This window comes from Panulirus ornatus, chromosome 17 (assembly GCF_036320965.1).
Source record: "Panulirus ornatus isolate Po-2019 chromosome 17, ASM3632096v1, whole genome shotgun sequence".
NCBI classification, from domain to species: Eukaryota; Metazoa; Arthropoda; class Malacostraca; order Decapoda; family Palinuridae; genus Panulirus; species Panulirus ornatus.
In genome coordinates this window covers 877,165-883,659 of record NC_092240.1, presented here as the reverse complement: position 1 = coordinate 883,659, position 6,495 = coordinate 877,165, and the positions used below count along the sequence as shown (strand labels likewise).

The 6,495-nt window shown below is 42.5% G+C and overlaps 1 long non-coding RNA gene across 1 annotated transcript; it reads left to right on the top strand.

Annotated features, from left to right (window-relative positions):
• Nucleotides 1–2,272: 2,272 nt before the first annotated feature.
• LOC139754453 (uncharacterized) lies at nucleotides 2,273–6,202 on the top strand. The gene is made up of 4 exons (XR_011713882.1): nucleotides 2,273–2,434; nucleotides 4,102–4,191; nucleotides 4,455–4,664; nucleotides 5,267–6,202. It is a non-coding gene; the product is annotated as an uncharacterized lncRNA (long non-coding RNA).
• Nucleotides 6,203–6,495: the final 293 nt, after the last annotated feature.

Below are 6,495 nucleotides of genomic sequence, written 5' to 3'. Positions count from 1 at the left end.
GTAGAGGTATGTGAGCCACCATTATTGGTTTACATATTAATTGAGAGACGTGTAAACGTGAGACTTTGGATGTAAACATGCTGTGAGGGGCAGCTGGTAGGATACGTGATCCATATCTTGTGGAGGCGAGGGTGAAGATTTGTAAAGATTTTCTTTAAGGAGGATACAGTGTCGATGAGAGGAGAGTGGTGAGAGTTTAGGAGCATGGAAAAGAGACTTATGTGAAGAAATACCAGAAGAGATTGAGTGCAGAATGGAAAAAGGCAAGAGTAAATGAAGCGAGGGGAGTAAGTGAGGCATAGGAGGTATTTAGGGAAGCAGTGATGGCATGTGCAAAAGGTGTATGTGGCATGCTGAAGGTGGGAGGTGAGCAGATTAGAAAGGGTAGTGAGTGATAGGATGAAGTAAAGTTGCTAATGAGAGAGAAAAGAGAGGCGTTTGAAAGATAAATACAGGAAAGACGTCCAAATGATTAAGGGATGTATAAGAAAATGCAGCAGGAGGTCAAGAGGAGTATGCAGTAGTTGAAAAACAAGGCAAATGAGAGTTGGGATGAACAAGTATCAGTAAACTTAATAAGAATGAGAAAATGTTTCAGAAGGTGAATATTACGCGAAAAACAAGAGAATGAATAGGAAAATCGGTGAAGGGGAGCAAAATTGGAAGTGATAACAGGTAATGATGAAGTAAGGAGGAGATGGGGTGAATGTTTTGGAGGACTGATGAATGCGTTTGATAATAGAGTTGCAGATGTAGGGTATTTGGGTTGGGGTGCTATGCGAGAGTCATAGAGAGTGGTATGGTGAAGAGAGAAGAAATGGCGAAAGTCTTAAGTAAAATGAAATGTAGCAAGGCGGCTAGAGCGGATGGTATTGCAGTTGAATTTGTTGAGAAAAGTGGGTGACTGTGTTGTTGACTGGTTGGTAAGGATATTCATTGTTTGTGTGGATCATGGTGAAGTGCCTAAGGATTGGTAGGATGAATGTATAGTGTCATCATATAAAGATAAGATGGATAAAGTTGAACGTTCAATTTACAGAGGTATAAGTTTGTTGAGTATGGGAGAGTATTAACTGAGAAGCTAAAGGAATGTACAGAACAGGAGACAGAGGAGGAGTAGTGTGGTGTCAGAAGTGGTAGAAGATGTGTGGATCAGGTATTTGATTAAGGAGTGTGCGTGAGAAATAGAGAAACAGATGGATCTGTGTGTGGAATTTATGGATCTGGAGAAAGCATATGATGGGGTCGATAGAGATACCTTGTGGAACGTCTTAAGAATATACAGTGTGAGAGGAAAGCTGCTAGAAACGGTGAAAAGTTTTTATCAAGGGTGTAGAAAGAGAGGAGAATGAATGGTTCTAGGTGAAGGTTGGTCTGCGGCAGGGGTTTGTGATACAAAGGAATACAAAGGAATTCAAACAGCAGTAAACCAATCCTGGATATAAGAAGAGTTACGTCAGGTTTTGGCAGTAATACAACTGAGGCTGAATAGGCAAGTGCCGGCGATAAAGTGCAATGATAGAGGAATATAGACGCAAACTTAAAGTAGAATATGAAACTGTGACAGAAAGAGAGGAAATTGGTTGTCTTTGAGGTGATGCGGGAACTTGTCAGAAACGGAGAGCGATGGTGAAATTTTTGGATGGGTGTGAGCGTGGTGGCATTTTTGAAGTCAAAGTTTTGGGACTAAGCCGACGTGATAGTTTCAAGAATGGAGAAGATCAAAAACACCAGAATATGAGACGACTTAAACGTTATACTGCATTTGTGAAACACGCGAGATATGCTAGAAAGTATCACTCACCTTGGAAGGAATACGTCCAGCCGGACTTCCCATAATAAGGTAAATTGAGGCAATCAAAAGATCACTTGAAAGAAATAGGAACTCTGGAGGAAGTTGTAGAAAACAGTAAGGATGAGTGAAGAAGATGGACTAGGAGGCCGGCGACTGACAGACTTTGAAGTCACCGTAGCATCTGGTAAGAGGGCCGACAAGAGTGATCACTTGGTCAATGATTTGGTGAAGTGGATCTGTAATGCAAGGACGTGGTAGATGAACGCTCGGGGAATTAATGTAGGAAAACTGATATCTGGAGCATCTTGAAGTGCCTAAGAAGTCATCACAGTATTGGCTTTGTAGGGCAACGACTCGCTTCTATTCTGGGTGACGTTCATCAAGCCACGTTGCGTCGATCATATGTGTCACGCCGCCAGGTGGCCGCCGGTTATATATCCCTGGCAATTACTGTGTGGCCTGAGAAGTCCCCAGCAACCCTGCCAGTGACTACTCACCAGGAGCAGCTCTGCTGATAAGTACGTTCATTGAACTCCAGCCATCATACTAACGTAGAACCTCGCTCGTGGCCACGCACCCTCCGTCAACCATACTACTCTCGACAGACTTCTGAGACGCCTAGCAAAGCTCCAGCTGCTGGTGAGTAGTTACGTGCTAGTACACAGGTAATGACCATAAGAGAAGATCTGAATGTCTTGACTTTCTGTTGGCAGCCAGAGTGAGAAGATGTGTACTTTAGCAAATTTCTACGCTTCTGCTCCTTTCACTTAGTGTATCCCGCTCTCCGATGTCTGTGCTTTCCGTCCTTACAATCTGTGCATCATGTTCCTTTGAGTGTATGGATCCCACTCACTCGGTCCCTATATCTTGATATTGGAGATCAGTGTGGTTCTCTTTTCAGTCTTGTGATAATCTGGGACAATTTTGCTCAAGGTGTCAAGTTTTGACCAATACCAATGTAAATGGAGGGGCACTTATGTATTGGTCAGAACTTGACACCTTACGCAAAATTTGCCCCGGACTATGACAAGACTGATCTACAGTGAGTGAGATCCACACACTTTAAGGAAATTAAGAACAGTTGATGCGACTGTTGTATTATCTCGTGTCAAGGGAAACCACAAGTCAAGTCGAGTAACAGGGGTTGAATACGTCTTGTTCAGTATGGTTCTTACATAAAGACGTACGAACCGCGAAGAAGGCATATTACCCAGACGAGTTACAGCATTTCAAGCAGACCATCATCGTTCAGTGGTATGACACAATAAAGGAGCTAACTGGCCGTGACAAGCGAAAACTTTCCCCCTATCCTTGTGCAGACCAGACTAGCAGTGACGAGGCCGCATACCAATATAACTACTTTGCTCAATATTTGCCAACATACCTACCAACCTCATCTACCCAGAACACAGTAAAATATGAAGTAGATAACGCCTTCAGCGCCTTAAAACCAAACGCACAACTACACCCATAAATCTTTTAGTGAAACTAAACAAGAAACTCTACTATGAAATAGCTACACCGTTCACCGCCACAATTATTGCTTCACTCAAACAATCTAAATGACTCTCAGCTTGTAAGACAGCACATGCCATTGCACTACCCAAATCCACCAACCTAGAGTCTCTTGATACCTTACGACTTGTTGCAATCACTCCAGTCCCCAGTCTGATTTGTGAAAGGTTTGTATTAGTCTAGGCCTATGCCAACATTGCTGATTAATTAGATCCTCAGCAGGTTGGAAACATGAGGTCATCCTCTGCCGCTCACTACCTTGTTAAACTCCTGAGCTTCATTCACCGCACTTTGGAGAAGCGCAAGACCTTAATGGTACCCACCTTCGTAGACTTAATGAAGGCTTTCGACCTGGTCAACCATAACATCATCATAAAGAATGCCGTCGACGTGGGGCTACGGAGGGGATGGGGGTCTCGTCTCGTGGTTGGCGGACTTTCTGAGAGGGCGACACCAAGCCGTCCGTTTCAATGGAGCCACATCAGAATCATTACCCCTAACATAAGGTGCTCCGTAGGGCAACAAAATGGGCTACTCTGCTTCCTGGTGTGTCTGGGATAGTGTCCAGAGGTTTTCCATTCACAATATGATAATGAAATATGGGAATGGTTTTGTAATCTTGTGACATTGGACTCTTCTCTATACATGATAAAAGGACATTGGGAAAAGACTCCTTTCTTTTCATACACAAAATGAAGGAAAAAAAGTGTTAGCTCATCAAACATCGAGAGTCAAGTGTTTAGATGTTTTTGAGTCAGGAGATTTAACCACATTACAATTACATGTTACAGAGATGTGGAGACGTACTAACGGAATGGGCTCACTCCTGCTGTTCCTTACTCTTCTCTTCTTCATCACCCTGGCAACAGCAAATCATCACAGTAAGGAGACATGTCGTAGTTCTTGAGAGGAAACCTTATTGCTGTATGACCAGGTACTCAGTTCAATGATGGATGACGATCTCGGAGAAACCTCCCTGTGTTTGTCTAATTTTTCTTTCTACTTGCATTCAGGATCAAATGTTGTACCTGGGAAAGATCTTCCATGAGACACATAAGATTTTATCCCTAAAATCTTATATATTTCTTTTTGTCATGAAACATATACAGACACTAATCTGTAATAATGTACTTTGGGTATCAAGACAACACAGATCCAAGTTGGTGTCACTACAAAAACACTACCGTTGGTCATGGGGAAGTGGTACTGAGAGTCAAACGTTGTTGCCTGCATCTTGTGTGTTGCAACGGTACCTTCACCAGTCACTTCTACAATCATCACCACCACGGTAACAAGGACCTATGTCACCAGCGCAAGCCCCGCCGCAACCGTGGATGCTGCCGTTATAAGTACTGTAAGTTGCTCTCAGAACCTGATTCAAATTCCATCGTATAATACACCGGAAGTAACATAAGAAGTATGGTTTTTCACAGATACACACAGACATACAGACAGATTTGTGGAGAAGTGTGTTGCAGTGTGTTGGGTTATGACAGGTAAGACTCTGAGATTATCTTTAGGCAGGTACTTCTGTATTTTCTTTTTTCTCTAATAGTTCTGATGCCTGAGATGGTTTCCTCATCTCTAGAGTAGACTTTGTAGCTATTATTTTCATTTGTTCCATGGTAGAACGTTATTCACAGAACAGCTTACTGTAACATGAAAAAAGAATCGTTATCCATCTATGTCTTCTCTCTGTCTGTCTATCTCATAAAAATGTCCCATACTGAGAGAACGTAGTAATCAGCTGTAAGAGGACCACTTTCATAACAACAACCTAACTACAAAGTCAACACGGATTCATTTTAGTAGTTATCATTTCTTCTTTGATGCATACGATCGTTTGCTTTCATCATCCACAACGCTCTATACATGAAGTAACATGTGATCGACAAATCTTGTTCGTGTGTGTGCTAGAGCCATGAAAATAATGCATATTTATTTTGCACCACCCAGGGTGAGGAAACTGGTCATTGCGCACTGGATGACGGAAAATAACCATAAGACATCTTGAGGCGATAGTGTGCTACAGCACACCACCAACACTGGACGTGAGACATCATCATTCACCCACACCACCGCTGGATGATGACAGACAACATCTGTCTCTGTACTATCATTGGACGTCCAACATAGGCGCCACTGTCCAATAACATTATCGCCCAAAATCGTTCATTAACATCATCGTCCAATACTACCGTCGGTCGACGTCATCATCGTTGGACAGCAACGACCATCACACGGTACCGCCTCCATCTGTCATAACTGCGAGTGAGGAAATAACGTCACAATTCTGCATCACCACCGCCACGGGTCAGGCATGGATATCAAGGTAGGACGTCACCACTGCGTGATGTCAGACAATAGCACCACCATCCTGTATCAGCAGTGCCGGACGTCAGATAATAACATCATCGTCTGACATCACTAATATCTCATGTCAGTCAATGGCACCATCGTCTGACGTCACAATCAAACGCCGTTGGATACTAAAGTTACCTTCTCTATGGCTCGACGCTGAGCATCATGAGAATCTAACATCATCAGAGCTTAAGGTCTCACAAAACATCACCTCGTTACCACCAACAATAAGAGAAATGATGCGTTGTATATACAAGAAAAATTATTGTAAGACCTTCGGTGTGGAATTAATTCATACAGTCTGAATATACGGAGGAATGATCACAGATTAGATTAAAGACGAGTTAAACACCAGTCCACCCACGGGAGGCCCTGACACTCTGACCACCACCAACACCAACACCAACAACGACAACAACAACAACAACAACAACAACAGCTGTTGATAAAGTTTATCTGTAAAGCTGAAACGAAAAGATTGTTTAAGCAATGCTTGATATCTGATTATGAATGAATGAATAAACGTGTTGGATGATCTATCATCTTTTCTTAGCCTGTGTTCATGTGAACCCATGCATGAACAAACAACATTCTGAACTCGTGTAGAAGGAAGCATCCCGAGGAGGATGGCAGGAGAACAATATCAAGACAACTTCTAATTACAATTAACTGGAACTTTGTATTGTACGAAGGCGGGTTGACTGTGTTGTGATTGGATTTTTGGTTTATGTTTTAGATTCCTTGATTGTGGCTAATCATGTCAGTATGATATCAAAATTTCTTGGTTGTGAATATTCATGGTGAAAAATGAAATGATAGGACGA